Source organism: Triturus cristatus, chromosome 12 (assembly GCF_964204655.1).
Source record: "Triturus cristatus chromosome 12, aTriCri1.1, whole genome shotgun sequence".
In the NCBI taxonomy this organism is placed as follows: domain Eukaryota; kingdom Metazoa; phylum Chordata; class Amphibia; order Caudata; family Salamandridae; genus Triturus; species Triturus cristatus.
In genome coordinates, this window is record NC_140595.1 from 9096191 (window position 1) to 9112295 (window position 16105).

At 54.2% G+C, this 16105-nt stretch overlaps 1 protein-coding gene across 1 annotated transcript in view; it reads right to left on the reverse strand.

Annotated features, from left to right (window-relative positions):
- Window positions 1-10019, reverse strand: part of ARID3A (AT-rich interaction domain 3A) — a 211397-nt gene extending 201378 nt beyond the window's left edge. The window contains exon 1 of the mRNA XM_085638946.1: window positions 9944-10019. The gene's annotated coding sequence lies outside the window, so the exon portion shown is untranslated. The remainder of the gene's footprint in view (window positions 1-9943) is intronic.
- Between the last annotated feature and the right edge of the window lie 6086 nt (window positions 10020-16105).

Consider the following 16105-nt stretch of genomic DNA (forward strand, 5'->3'; position numbering starts at 1 on the left):
TAGAAGGGCCTTCAGCCATCAGCTTGAACCTTGCAGTCATTCACAGACGAGATAAGAACGAGAGTGACTCTACCCCAGCCCTAGCAGTCATTCACAAACGAGGTAAGAACATGAGTGGCTCTACCCCAGCCCCTGAAGTCATTCACAGACGAGCTAAGATCCCGAGTGGCTCTACCCGAGCCCTAGCAGTCATTCACAGACGAGCTAAGAACGCGAGTGACTCTACCCGAGCCCTAGCAGTCATTCACAAACGAGCTAAGAACACGAGTGACTCTACCCGAGCCCTAGCAGTCATTCACAGACAAGCTAGGAACACGAGTGACTCTACCCGAGCCCTAGCAGTCATTCACAGACAAGCTAGGAACACGAGTGACTCTACCCCAGCCCTAGTAGTCATTCAGAGACGAGCTAAGGACGTGAGTGACTCTACCCCAGCCCTAGCAGTCATTCACAGACGAGCTAAGAACATGAGTGGCTCTACCCCAGCCCCTGCAGTCATTCACAGACGAGCTAAGAACATGAGTGACTCTACCCCAGCCCTAGAAGTCATTCACAAACGAGCTAAGATCCCGAGTGACTCTACCCCAGCCCTAGCAATTACTCACAGACGTGCTAAGATCCAGAGTGACTCTACCCCAGCCCTAGCAGTTATTCACAGACAAGCTAGGAACACGAGTGACTTTGCCCTAGCAGTCATTCACAGACGAGCAAAGGACGCGAGTGACTCTACCCCAGCCCTAGCAGTCATTCACAGACGAGCCAAGATCCCGAGTGACTTTACCCCAGCCCTAGCAATCACTCACAGACTAGCTAAGATCCAGAGTGACTCTACCCCAGCCCTAGCAGTCATTCACAAACGAGCTAAGAACGCGAGTGACTATCCCAGCCCTAGCAGTCATTCACAGACGAACTAAGAACACGAGTGACTCTACCCCAGCCCTAGCAGTCAATCACAAACGAGCTGAGAACGCGGGTGACTCTACCCCAGCCCTAGCAGTCAATCACAAACGAGCTAAGAACGCGAGTGACTCTACCCCAGCCCTAGCAGTTAATCACAAACGAGCTAAGAACGCGAGTGACTCTACCCCAGCCCTAGCAGGCCTTCACAACCTCAGCTACAGCGTGGCATGTGGGGGTGGGCGCTTTACAAAGCCTTCAAGGCTTCCAGAGGCACCGGCTTGGCTGCGACACTGCACCGTTTGCCTCGAGGCCAGGCAGCCCTGCTCTCCACCTCCGATGCGGTGGGTGGGGGTCTCCCCTGGGCCTAGGCTCGAAAAGCAGGCCGGGTGGTGCAGTTTGAGATGGCACCCCCAGAGCAGCAGGTGGGATTGCCGCCTACCGCCAGAGCCCGAGCTTCATAAAGGGGCAGGATAGGGTGGTGGGTGGGCCAATCCCGGTCCCTAACCCTTGGGAGCGGGAGGAGGGGACGGCTTTCTGAAGGTGAAGACACAAAGGAGCACAATAAAGCGAACAGCGCCGCACAGCAATAAAAACAAACAGACCTCCGCCCCATTGTCATGGGAGGAGGGGGCGGGGGCACTTACACCATGCCCCCCTATGCACCTGTCTCTGGGGGTGCAGGGAGGCGGGTACCTGCAGGCCCGGAGCCTCTGCATGCAAAGCTTAGCAGGAAAAGGGAAGTTTTTTTTTCTGAAAACCAAAAGTGCCAATTTGAATAAGCAGTCATTTGCAGCCTCTGCCCCAACACCCACCCCTGCCAGCACAGCACATCTGCCAGCTCATCCCCCGCCCCCTCCCCGAGTATCACTTCCCTTCTCTGAGCTATGCATGGGGGAGGGAGGGCCCCGGTCCCACTGGGGCACGTGCCACCCTTCAGATGCCACCCCTCAGATGCCACCCCGGATTTGCCGTCCACATGGAGAGTCAAGTGCGCGGACCCCCTCCCCCAGGAGAGCAAAGAGGGGGCTGTGCCACTGGGGCACGTGCCACCCATCAGATGGCACCTCGGATCTGCAACCTACATTGAGAGCAAAGCGCGCCCCCCGCTCCCCAGGAGAGCAAGGGGGGAGGAAGTTCCACTGGGGCACGTGCCACGCTTCAGGTGGCACCCCGGGCCCACAGGGAGAACATGGGGCGTGGGTGGTGGCGGCACTGGCACACCTGCCACCCCGGATCCGCAGCCTCCCCCCAGGAAAGACAGGGGGTGGAGGGGGAGGGTGCACGTGCCACCCTTCGGGGGGGCGTCCCGGATCTGCCGCCCGCGAGGATTCCGGGGGTAGGAGGAGGGGTAGGCAGGGCTAACCGAGGAAACAAAGATCCGAACATGCCCTGGGGGACCCCCTCCTCCCCGCCACAAGCACCACCACCGGGGGGCTTAACGTCGAAGACTGACGAAATGAGGGAGGGGCAGGGCACGACAAGGACCTAGCTAGTATCACCCTGCGGGAATACAAACCCTGCTCTCGAGCCTAAAACAACCATGGGGACCAAAGGCCTCACTCTAGGACCTACAGTCACCCTGGGGTATGCATTCTAAGAACTACGGCCACCCCGAGGCCACAGGTCTCATCCTAGGGCATGCAGAGTTCTCACCTTAAGAACTATGGTCACCCCGTGGCCACAGGCTCCACCCTAGGGCATGCATAGGTCTCATCCTAGGAGCTAGGCACCCCGTGGCCACAGGTCTCATCCTAGGGCATGCCGATGTCTCACCCTAAGAACAATGGTCACCCCATGGCCACAGGCCCCACCCTAGGACATGCACAGGTCTCATCCTAGGAACTAGGCACCCCGTGGCCACAGGTCTCATCCTAGGGCATGCAGAGGTCTCACCCTAAGAACTATGGTCACCCCGTGGCCACAGGCCCCACCCTAGGGCATGCACAGGTCTCATCCTAGGAACTAGGCACCCCGTGGCCACAGGTCTCATGCTAGGGCATGCAGAGGTCTCAACCTAAGAACTATGGTCACCCCGTGTCCACAGGCCCCACCCTAGGGCATGCACATGTCTCATCCTAGGAACTAGGCACCCCGTGGCCACAGGTCTCATCCTAGGGCATGCATAAGTCTCACAGTAAGAACTACGGTCACCCGTAGTCACAGGCATCGTCCTATGGCATGCATAGTTCTCACACTAAGAATTACGGTCACCCCGTGGTCACAGGTCTCATCCTAGGGTATGCATAGGCCTCACACTAAGAACTACGGTCACCCCGAGGCCACAGGCATCATCCTAGGGCATGCACAGGTCTCATCCTAGGAACTACGGTCACCCAGTGGCCACAGACCTCACCCTAGGCCATGCACAGGTCTCTCATCCCAGGAACTACGGTCACCCTGTGACCACAGGTCCCACCCTAGGGCATGCACAAGTCTCATCCCTTGAACTAGCATCACCCTGTGGCCACAGGTCTCAACCTAGGGCATGCACAGGTCTCATCCTAGGAACTAGGCACCCCGTGGCCACAGGCATCATCCTAGGGCATGCATAGGTCTCACCCTAAGAACTACGGTCACCCTGTGGCCACAGGCCTCACCCTAGGGCATGCACAGGTCTTATCCCTTGAACTACGGTCACCCCGTGGCAACAAGTCTCACCCTAGGGCATGCACAGGGCTCATCCCTTGAACTACGGTCACCCCGTGGCCACAGGCCGCACCCTAGAGCATGCACAGGTCTCACACGAAGAACTACGGTCACCCCGTGCCCACAGGTCTCATCCTAGGGCATGCATAAGTCTCACAGTAAGAACTACAGTCACCCGTAGTCACAGGCATCGAAATATGGCATGCATAGTTCTCACACTAAGAACTACGGTCACCCCGAGGCCACAGGCATCATCCTAGGGCATGCACAGGTCTCATCCTAGGAACTACAAGCACACTGTGGCCAGAAGCCTCTCCTAGGGCATGCATAGGTCTCACACTAAGAACTACGGTCACCCCGTGGCCACAGACCCCACCCTAGGGCATGCATAGGTCTCACCCTCAGAACTACGGTCACCCAGTGGCCACAGACCTCACCCTAGGCCATGCACAGGTCTTTCATCCCAGGAACTACGGTCACCCTGTGACCACATGTCCCACCCTAGGGAGGCACAGGTCTCATCTTAGGAACTAGGCACCCCATGGCCACAGGCATCACCCTAGGGCATGCACAGTTCTCATCCCTTGAACTAGTGTGACCCTGTGGCCACAGGTCTCACCCTAGGGCATGCACAGGTCTCATCCTAGGAACGAGGCACCCCGTGGCCACAGGCATCACCCTAGGGCATGCACAAGTCTCATCCCTTGAACTAGCACCACCCTGTGGCCACAGGTCTCACCCTAGGGCATGCACAGGTCTCATCCTAGGAACTAGGCACCCCGTGGCCACAGGCATCATCCTAGGGCATGCATAGGTCTCACCCAAAGAACTACGGTCACCCTGTGGCCACAGGCCTCACCCTAGGGCATGCACAGGTCTTATCCCTTGAACTACGGTCACCCCGTGGCCACAGGCCGCACCCTAGAGCATGCACAGGTCTCACACGAAGAACTACGGTCACCTCGTGGCCACAGGCCACATCCTAGGGCATGCACAGGTCTCACACTAAGAACTACGGTGACCCCGTGACCACAGACCCCACCCTAGGGCATGCATAGGTCTCACCCTAAGAACTACGGTCACCCAGTGGCCACAGACCTCCCCCTAGGCCATGCACAGGTCTCCTCTCATCCCAAGAACTACGGTCACCCTGTGGCCACATGTCCCACCCTAGGGAGGCACAGGTCTCATCTTAGGAACTAGGAACCCCATGGCCACAGGCATCACCCTAGGGCATGCACAGGTCTCATCCCTTGAACTAGTGTCACCCTGTGGCCACAGGTCTCACCCTAGGGCATGCACAGGTCTCATCCTAGGAACTAGGCACCCCGTGGCCACAGGCATAATCCTAGGGCATGCACAAGTCTCATCCCTTGAACTAGCGTCACCCTGTGGCCACAGGTCTCACCCTAGGGCATGCACAGGTCTCATCCTAGGAACTAGGCACCCCGTGGCCAAAGGCATCATCCTAGGACATGCATAGGTCTCACCCTAAGAATTACAGTCACCCCGTGGTCACAGGCCTCACCCTAGGGCATGCACAGGTCTCATCCCTTGAACTACGGTCACCCCGTGGCCACAAGTCTCACCCTAGGGCATGCACAGGGCTCATCCCTTGAACTACGGTCACCCCGTGGCCACAGGCCGCACCCTAGAGCATGCACAGGTCTCACACTAAAAACTACGGTCACCGCATGGCCACAGGCCACACCCTAGGGCATGCACAGGCATCACCCTAGGGCATGCATACGTCTCACACTAAGAACTACGGTCACCACGTGGCCACAGGCATCATCCTAGGGCATGCATACATCTCACACTAAGAACTACAGTCACCCCGTGGCCACAGGCATCATCCTAGGGCATGCATAAGTCTCAATCTAAGAACTATGGTCACCCCGTGGCCACAGGCATCACCCTAGGGCATGCACAGGTTTTATCCCTTAAACTACGGTCACACCGTGGTCACAGGTCTCATCCTAGGGCATGCAGAGGTCTCACCCCAAGAACTATGGTCACCCCGTGGCCACAGGCCCCACCCTAGGGCATGCATAGGTCTCATCCTAGGAGCTAGGCACCCCGTGGCCACAGGTCTCATCCTAGGGCATGCAGAGGTCTCACCCCAAGAACTATGGTCACCCCGTGGCCACAGGCCCCACCCTAGGGTATGCACAGATCTCATCCTAGGAACTAGGCACCCCGTGGCCACAGGCATCATTCTAGGGCATGCATAGGTCTCAACCTAAGAACTACGGTCACCCCATGGCCACAGGCCTCACCCTAGAGCATGCACAGGTTTCATCAGTTGAACTACGGTCACCCCGTGGCCACAGATCCCACCCTAGGGCATGCACAGGTCTCATCCTAGGAACTACAATCACACTGTGGCCAAAGGCTTCAGCCTAGGGCATCCCTAGGTCTCCCCATAGGAACTACGGTCACACTGTAGCCAGAGGCCTCTCCTAGGGCATGCATAGGTCTCACGCTAAGAACTACGGTCACCCCATGGCCACACCCTAGGGCATGCATAGGTCTCACACTAAGAACTACGGTCACCCCGTGGCCACAGGCTTCACCCTAGGCCATGTCCATGTCCCATCCCAAGAACTACAGTCACACCGTGGCAACCGGCCCCGCTCTAGGACATGCACAGATCTCATCCTAGGAACTACAGTCAACCAGTGGCCACAGGCCTCACCCTAGCCATGCACATGTCTCATCCCAGGAACTAAGGTCCCCCTGTGGCCACAGGTCTCATCTTAGGACATGCACGTCTCATCCTAGGAACTACTGTCACCCGGTGGTCACAGGCATCATTCCAGGAACTAGGGTCACCCGATGGCTGCAGGCCACACCCTAAGGCATGCATAAGTCTCACCCTAGGAACTACGGTCACTCCGTGGCCACAGGCATCACCCTAGGGCATGCACAGGTCTCATCCCTTGAACTACGGTCACCCGGTGGCCACAGGCATACTCCCAGAGCATGCACAGGTCTCATTCCAGGAACTAGTGTCACCGATGGCCGCAGGCCACACTATAGGGCATGCACAGGTCTCATCCTAGGAACTACGGTCACAATGTGGCCACAGGCCTCACCCTAAGGCATGCATTAGTCTCACCCTAGGACCTACAGTCACTCCGTGGCCACAGGCCTCACCCTAGGGCATGCGTAGGTCTCATTCTAGGAACTACGGTCAATCCGTGGCCACAGGCCTCACCCTAGGGGATGGGTAGGTCTCATCCTAGAAACCAGTCACCCAGAGGTCACAGGCCTCACCCTAGGGCAAGCTGTCCCCCTGGAGGTGGCAGGTGTCATCCCAGCGGCTCACTGCCCATATCAGAGGGCTTCAGCCTCCCTGGGAGGTTAAAAGGCCTCACTCTGGGGTCTGCAGTGAACCCTTATGCCCATATAACTCACCATAAGGAATGAACCCATCCTTTGTGCCATAGGTCTCACCCTAGGACCTACAGTTACCCTGGAGGCACAAGCCTCATCCTAGAGCATGCGGTCATCCTGGGCATGGCTTATCTCAATCCAGGGGCTCAGTGCCCATAGGCACCCTAACCCTCTCACCAGGACCAACAGGGGCCCTGTGGTTCTTAGGCCTCATTCTGGGGCGTAGTCATCCAGGGCCTACAGACATTACCATACAGCCTGCACCCACCCCATTGCCATATGTCACACCCTAGGGCATAGATTCACACTGAGTGCCACAGGCCTCACCCACCGGCTTACTGTCACGCTGGGCCCCAGAGCCTAGGCCTGTATACCTCGCCTTAAGCACTACATCCACCCTCTTCAGCCTAGGGCATAGTCATCCTGGGGTCTACAGACCTCACGATCTGGTTTGCACCCACTCTGGGGCCCACAACCCCAACCTTAAGGCCAAACAGTCATCTCTGAGGTCTACAGACATCACCATAATGCTTCACCCACTCTGGACCACACAGGCCTCACAGCCATCCCAGGAACACAGATGCCCCACCCTAGGGCATACAGACAACCTAGAATCTGTGCTCCAGGAAGTGTAGTAAACCCTGTGGCCTAGAGGCCACGCCATAAGACATGCAGCTATCCCGGGACACATAGGACTCCACCTTGTGCCTACACTCTCCCTAGAACCTACAGTCCAATTAGGGCTCAAAAGCCTCCCTTTAGGGCATTCAATCAAGTCACCCTTAAAGAAACAAATGGCACGCTAGGAGACAAAGTCCTTACTTCAATGCCTGCGCAGACACCTTACGGGTGCAGAGTACTGATACAAGGGGCACCACTCGACAAAAGACCCCCCCCCCCACCCCAGACAGAAGCGACCCCGTGGAAGATGCAGATGCGGGGCAGTGAGTTAGGGGGAAGCAGTGTGGCTCCCGACGTGTTACTGTGGAGGCAAAGGGCCCTTGGCAGCTCCGAGTGAACACTCCCTGCAGGAAGGAGGGGGGGGGGGGCAGGACTCCTTCCCCAGGGGGGGGGGGGGGGGACAGAATCTATAAAGTCGGGGCATTTCTGTAGAAAGTGCCTGCTGGCCCACAAGCTGCTGAATGCTGCAGGGATCAATAGCTGATTCGAACAGTGATCAGATTATTGAAAATCTGTCATTTCCAGTTCACAGATCCATGAACCTTCATTGGTTTCCTCGAACCGTGGGGCAGAGATTAAAGAGCCCCTCGGACCACCGTGGCACCACTGCCTGCCCTGGCACCAGTGTCTGCTCAGGCACGACAATATATCATAGTGTTGAGTGCCAAGGGCCACGAGAGGGCGGCGTGTGGGGCTTATAGTACAGCAAACATCTGTCACAGCTCCCTTCAGACAGCAGAAGTCTGACAGACAGGTGCACCGGCACCAGTGCTCAAATTAAGTCCTGCAATCACCCCAAGCAGAGATCCGGCCATCTCATGCCCGTGCAACGACAGATACTCCGAGCCCAAACACAGGTGACACTCGCCTGAGAAACAGAAGTCATCCACCGACCTCAACAATAGTTCAATCCTACATCAGCCCATCAGCCGCACTAGCCAACAGACTCGCTCAGAAACCCCCCACGCTTACCCGTCTAAGAAACAGCTACGAGCATCCAGCCAGCCCAAGAGATCGAGATTCAAGTGCCACAGCAACGTGCCCACGCCAGGTGCCATGTCCAGTTATCTAAGTTTCAGTAAAGAGCCAGAGGTGGAGCACCGCAGGCACAGACCAACCCGCGGCACCCAGAAACAACCGCTACCAGCCACAGCAATATACCCCAGCCGCAAACATCCACCAGCCACCCCATCCAGAGACAGAGCCACCCGTCACCTCAGATGGACACACCTGGTTTCATCAAACGACCCCTCAGTCACAGGGGTGCAGCCCCCCACACACACGTCCAGGCGCAGAGGCCCACGTAACCAAGGCGCTGACACCATTTGCCGCCCCTGCTCCCACCAGACACATGAGTACCAATGAGGGTCTGTGCGCCCCACGTCTCTGGACACCCCACCCAGGATTGGCACCCCAGCCCACCCCGGTTACCAATAAAGAGGTGCAACCACCAGGCAAAATCTAGGAAAGTATCCAGAGAGCACCGAGCCCTCCCCGCCCAGGAGTAAAGTTCGGGACAGTTGAGTGAGCAGAGGCTCCCCCGTGATGGAGTCACAGGCCTGCTCTCGCGCAGTGTCTCCATCCGGGCCCCCCTAACCGATTGACCATCCCTTCACCCCGCCTAATTTACCAACCAAGCCCTTAATGGCACACGGACATTCATAGGGATATTCATAGGGCCCCTCCACGTCCTCCCGCCCTTATAGCCCATTCTGCTCTTCATCAGAGAACACAGGCTCCCCAAGTTACTCAGCTCCCACGAACACCTCATACCACTCAAACAGCCCCCTTGGTTCTCAAAGCCTCTCAATTACCTCTCTACCTACTGCCCCCACAAGCCGATCATCCCTCGTCTCCCTCTTGAACCATTTCCCTCAATGCCTTGACCTCCCCCCACACCCCCTCTTGTACCTGAACTCCTTCCTTACCCACCAACCCCCAATGCCCCTGAACCCCTTGCTCTCTTCACTAGCTCCTCTGGCCTCCATCCCCTAAATGTTGCTCTCGCCACCAGTTCCCTCCTGCCCCTGACCACCACTCTACTCTCCCCACCAGCCCCTCTGACCTCCTGCCCTTTAAACCTCAGCTCTCCCCATCAGCTCCCTCCTGACCCCCACTCTCACCACGCGCCCCTCTGATCTCCTGGCCCCAAAACCTCAGCTCTCGCCACCAGCTGCCCCCTGACCCCCACCAGCCCCTCTGGCTTCCTACCCCTAAACCTCTGCTCTCCCCACCACCACCACTCTAGCCTTCTGCCCCTCAAACCCCGCTCTCCCCACCAGCCTCCTGAACCCCTCTGCCCCCCCACCCCCCTTACCCCTCTCGGCCGCCGCTCCTCCGCCTGATCTTTAATCTGCTTTTATTGTAATAGTGTTTGTTTTAATGCCCTGCCCCCTCCCGGGGCGTGGCCAAGGGCCGAAGCCTCATTGGTCGACGAGGAGCCAATGAGATGTACATTCCAGACTAATGAATCAGAGAAACTGCTACAGGAGAGCAGGGAGCGTCTGCAAAGTGCAGCTCTCGCGACAATCAGAGACTGTCTGCAAAGTGTACACCTCACGAAAACCAGGGACCGTCTGCAAACTGCACACTTAGGGCTGGCTACAAGCATCAGTACAACACGCGGACGAGCAGGGATCGTCGGCAAACACTGGGAGAGTCTCTGACCATCTGTAAAGTGAGACCTTGGAGGTGTCAAAAAGTTTTTGTACAGTAAGACTGAAGAGTGTAGGTCACAGGGAGGACCACGGATTGCTCAGAGTGGGCTTCTAGGCAGGGCCAATGAACTGTCAAGTGAGGACGCTGGGAGACACAGGGTCTCTAGAACCGGGCTACCTACAAAGCGCAGACCTGGGAAGACTCAAAGCAGTCTGCAAAATGCAAACCCCTAACGACGAGGGAGTGTCTACAAAGTGCACACTCCGGGAGTGTCCCTATAGTGCAGACGAAAGGGAGGATCAAGTACTATCTACAAACTGTAGGTCACCAAAGCCAGGGACCGTCTGCAAGTGCAGACTCTGGGAGCGTCAAGTACCGTCAGCACAGTGTAATGTTAGGGGACTGTTGGCAAAGTGCAGACCACTGGAGAATCTGGACGTAGTGCAAACCAAAGAGAGGCTTAGGGATGGTCTGCAAAGTGCACACTGGACCACTCCATTGAACGGAGTCAATGGAAGGAGGATTATGCTTCTGTGGTGTCAGGCCTGGAGGCTCAAATTATGTTTCTCTTTCTTTTACTGCAACATCACAGCAGCTAATCGAAACAGTTTATAACACCAAAAAAAAAACCAGACAACTCCTATGATATCACACCATGTGTCACAGTTCAGTCCTATTATAGATATGATGGCTGATGAACGTAGGTGTTGATCTGGTGCTAATTTCCGCACAAAGCAAACACAAGGAGATGATGGACAGAGAGCTGAAACTCTGGGTTGAATCCATCATCGTTCTTTAGCTGGCTTCGCCACCCCAGTTCAGACACAACCATATGTAAATCAGTCTTGACCCCTGTGCCTCATGGGAACAGTTCAGCCCGAACTGCGAGGCCAGGCCAGGCTTTCCCTGAACCGAAAACAAGCATCCTGGGACCGGTTTAAGGGTAACACACCTCATCAGCCTGGCTAGCTTGAATTTAGTTGAAGGTAGGCTTAAAATGTTGAGTTCTGACTTACACACAGCGGAATATAGACATGTAAACTAACTCTGTGTGTGGCGTGGTTATTGGAGAGAAAAGTCTCAGCTGACCACAACAATATAAAAAAATTATCGTCAAATCTGCCTGATCCCCCTACCTGGCCAAAGTTATCCAGTAAGCCATCAACCAGCAGCTCACCAAATTCCTGGAACAAAATCCCCAACTGGACACCTATCAATCAGGATTCCATGCCAACCACGGCACTGAGACTGCACTGATTGCCACCTCAGACTACATCAGAACACTCCTCGACCTTGGAAAAACTGTGGCCCTGATCCTCCTCGACCTCTCGGCGGCATTCGGCACAGTCTCCCACAGCACCCTCATCAACAGACTCTATGATATATGCATTAAGCAATACGCCCTCAAGTGGATCACCTCCTTCCTTACAGGATGCACACAGAGCATTTGACTGCCTCCCTTCACTTCCGCACCCAAAGACATCGTATGTGGCGTACCACAAGGATCACCCTTCAGCCCACCCTGTTCAACATCTACATGGCACCCTCCTCCCCTAGCAGACGTCGTTGGATCGAACAGACCACATAATCTCCTATGCAGACGACACTCCAACTGATCCTCTGGCTCACAGAGGACCCCTCCAAATCAACTTCTGCAACACCATGACCAGCCTAGCCACATGGATGGCAGACAATTGCCTCCAACTCAACTCTAACAAAACTGAAGTACTTATCTTTGGGAAGAACACCTCTGCATGGGACCACAGCTAAATGGCCTGCAAAACTCTGACCCACACCGACCGACCACGCACGCAACCTCGACAGCCAACTGACCATGAAATGACACGTTAACGCAGTCTCCTGTTTTTGCATTCTCCACAGAATTTTCAGATGGATCCCAACCAACACCAGAAAGACCATCTCTCAGGCCCTGGTCACCAGCCACCTTGACTACGGCAACACCTCAGTATCAGTTTCCAGTAAAAGTGACAATGACACTCTAAAGATAAACAGGCGTCCAATACAATTCATAACTGATAGCGGTGCATCAATAAATATCATGCCTGAGGAGAAGTATCAAGAATTATCTCTGTTACCGCAACTTAAAAAGTGAAAGACTAAAGTATACACATGGGCTGCCTCAACCCCCCTAAAAAGGCTAGGTTTGTTTGTAGCCACAATGAAATATAAGAAAACTGTGGTACAAGCGCACATTCATGTGCTTCAAGTGATTGTTTGCTGAGTTTCAACACTGCTGCTGATACGGGACTGATATCAGTGAAATACAATATGAATGCTCATCATGAAATTGTAAGTCAATTTCCTTCATTACTTCATGGGTCAGGAAAACTCAAAACAATGAAAGTAAAGTTACACATAAATGAGGATGTTCGTGTTGTTGCTCAAAGATACAGACAAGTTGTGTTTCACTTGCAAGAAGCTGTTGAAAAGGAACTTCATACATTGCTTAAACATGACACGAATGAACACTCCACTTGTTCGACACCATGGGTTTCTCCCATTGTACTAGTGCCTAAAAGAGACAGTGAAGGAACTGTACGCATATGCGTTGACATGCGTCAGCCAACAAAGCAAATGAGTGAGAGAGACATCCCTGTCTGCACACTGCTGAAACTCAATTGAATAGTGCAAAGTTCTCTCATCTCAACCTCAATAAAGGAAATCACCAATTGGAAGAAGAAGAAAAATCCAAATACATTACAACCTTTTCTACACATATTGGTTTATCTTGTTGCAAGCAATTGATTTTTGGTATATCCTCTGCTGCATAACGTTTCCAGGATGTAATTCGACGTATCATACAGCCTGTAGTAAATGCATTTAACTATAGCGATGACATATTGGTTTTTGGAGCTACACAGAAAGAGCACAACAAACCTCTCATGTAAGTATGTAGTTTGCTGAACAATGCAGGCTTAACTCTGAATGCTGACAAATGTGAATTGCACAAGAAAAGCTTGAAATTCTTTGTGTGTGCCTTTTATGATGGGGGCATGAAATCTGAACCAGCTAAAGTACAAGCATTGTCAACTGCAATTCCCTCACAAGACATTTCTATGTTACAATCACTTCTTGGAATGGTCAGCTACTGTTCTAGATACATACGAGACTTTGCTTCAGTCAGTTCACCGTTAAGAGAACTAACGAAAAATAATGTATCTTTTCATTGTTCACGAGAATATGAGAGGAGCTTCCAAAAAATCTAGCAAGCTGTTGAGAGTGCCACTGAAATCGCCTACTTAAATCCTAAACTTTAGAGGTTGTAGTGAACGCTATCCCTGTTGGGTTAGGTACAATCCTTGTACCCCATCTAAGACAGCAGAAGCCTACATCAATTTTATTGTAACATCGAGCACACCAGCTACCATGTCTTTAGAACAAATTGTCACCGCCAAGATAGTGACATGTTAAAGTTAAAACACATTAGTGCTCATCAATTGTGGAACCAGCACTCAAGACCTCTCATTAATGACAGTGAGTATTTGAAGTACAAAAAAGTAAGAGATGAACTTTCAGTTACTCAAGAAGGCCTCATTCTGCGAGGTTAGCAAATTGTTATTTCCGAGAGACTCCAATAGCAAGTAATCAACGTTGCCCATGAGGGACATAGAGTAATACTTGCCACTAAGAGAGCTATCAGTGATCGCGTCTGGTTTCCGTATATTGACAAAAGTGTCGAAAAATAATTTAAGACTTGTCACATACGCAGCTGTCTTTCATCTCAAGTCATTCAGCACGCTTTGAATATTTCAGAATTGCCACATCATGCTTGGGAGAAAATTGCTATTGATTTCTTTGGTCCTCTTGAGAATGGACGTCATCAAGTTATTGTTGATAAATACTCCTGTATTCTATTGGTAGAAGACCATTTGTCCACTACACATGAAAAGTTTATTCAAAAATTAGATGGTATCTTTGCGTAATGGGATGTACCTGCAATCTTAAAATCTGACAACGGGGGCGTGGCCATGGGAGCAATGGAGTAGGACATGTCTCCTTCGCGCTCCGTCTTCCCGGTGCCTGCCGTGCTGCATTTCTAAGCCCGTTCCATTCCAGGGGCCCCCGAGCTGCTGGTGAGATTGGCGGAGGCGGCACCCAGCATGGCGGCGACTGCAGTTGGCAGAGCGGGGTGATGGCTGCATTGACTGGTGAATAGGCCCGGACTGGGCCCGGACACTTCTATCCCCTGCAGGGCACAGCCCGAGACGTCCCCCGCCTCGACATGGAACTGCAGAACCGGAGGAACAGAAGTCTCCGCATGGCCCATTGATCTTCACTGGCACCCTGGGCCGGAAAAGAATAACCAGGCACATAGAGCGCTGCATGGTGGCAGGCCTGAGAAGCGGCCTGCCGCAGAATGGAGACAGGATCGCCTCCTCCTGGCAAGCGGGCAGTGCTGGTTGCAAGTTGGGACGCTGAGGGGGGTCCACTCTTAACGTGCACAACAGACATGTAGATGGCCTTGGTCTGTTTGTGGGGCCGGGAGGGGGAGGGTGGAGTGACGGACCACCTCGCCTGGTGCACAGCAGTCCCCAGACCCCCAAGCCTCAAGAGCTTTAACCCCGGCGGCGATCCCCATCAGCGCCAGTGACACAGATGGTGAGTGCAGCATTGCCCCAGACATGTGACCCCCGGCTAGGACTGGCAACAGGAATGTGGGTGGTAATGCATGCTCTTCTGGACTCCAGCTGCCACTGACTTCGGCTACCCAGGGAGGCCTCTGTTCACCAATAATGACCTGCTTACCGGTCAGGTGATCCGCAGCGGCGTGCATCCCGTTGGATCCCTCTCCCGCCCCAGCGCTCTTATCTGGGTCCGAGGAGAACCAGCTGGTGTAGAGCTGTCGACTGGTAGGCTGACTTGAAGGTGGGCCTCCCGAAGTGAACTTGGTATGCCCCAGATTGCAATGCCCCGCTCCAAGGCTTCTAAGGACCCTTCAGTAATGTCCCTCTGGGGTAAAGCTTCAGAAGCGGCATCACGTTCCTCAACGCCGCCAGGAGTTACAGCAGGGGGAGAGCCCAGAGCCTCAATCACACAAGGGTATATGGACCGCTTTCTGCAGGAAATACGAGCTGATATCTCTCAGAGACGACTTTAAAGCGGGCCTCCGAGACATTCGAAAAGAGGTGTCAGAGATCGGCGACAGGGTAGATGACCTGGAACGGACTGTCGATGCGTGGGCTGAGGACCAGGAGAAGCTATGGCACCACCTTAATGCGCTAGAAAAACAGCACTTCGAGCTGCAAACCAAACAGAAGGACTCAGAAAATCGGAGCCGCCGTAACAACATCCGGGGCGTCCCACCGGGTACGGAGGGATCCGACATTATGGTCTTTACGGCAGAGCTCCTACAAGACTGTCCAGGGAGATGATGACGCATCCCCTCCTGCCCTAGACCGGGCTCATCAAGTCTCTCTGAGAACGGGGAGAGTGGGCGGTGGACCTGATATCCTGACCAGGGTGCACTTTTTCACTGAAAAAGAGGCGATCATGCAAGCGGCTAGGAACAAGGCAAAGCTCACTTTTCAGGACCACAAGATCCAACTCTATCAAGACCTCGCCTCAGGTACACTCCGGAAGCGTTGTGACTTCAAGCCTGTTACAAACAAGCTGCTCGCTCAGGGAATACGCTACCAGTGGGGTCACCCCTTCGCTCTCCTATTCCAATGGGAGGGCAAACGCCACTCACTACATTCGCTGACAGAGGCCAGGGAGCTGTTGGGGCTGCCGGATGAACCGTCGACCAGTGACGGACCGCCCGACCTGACTCGCTAGGCTACGATCTCAAGCCCAAATGGAC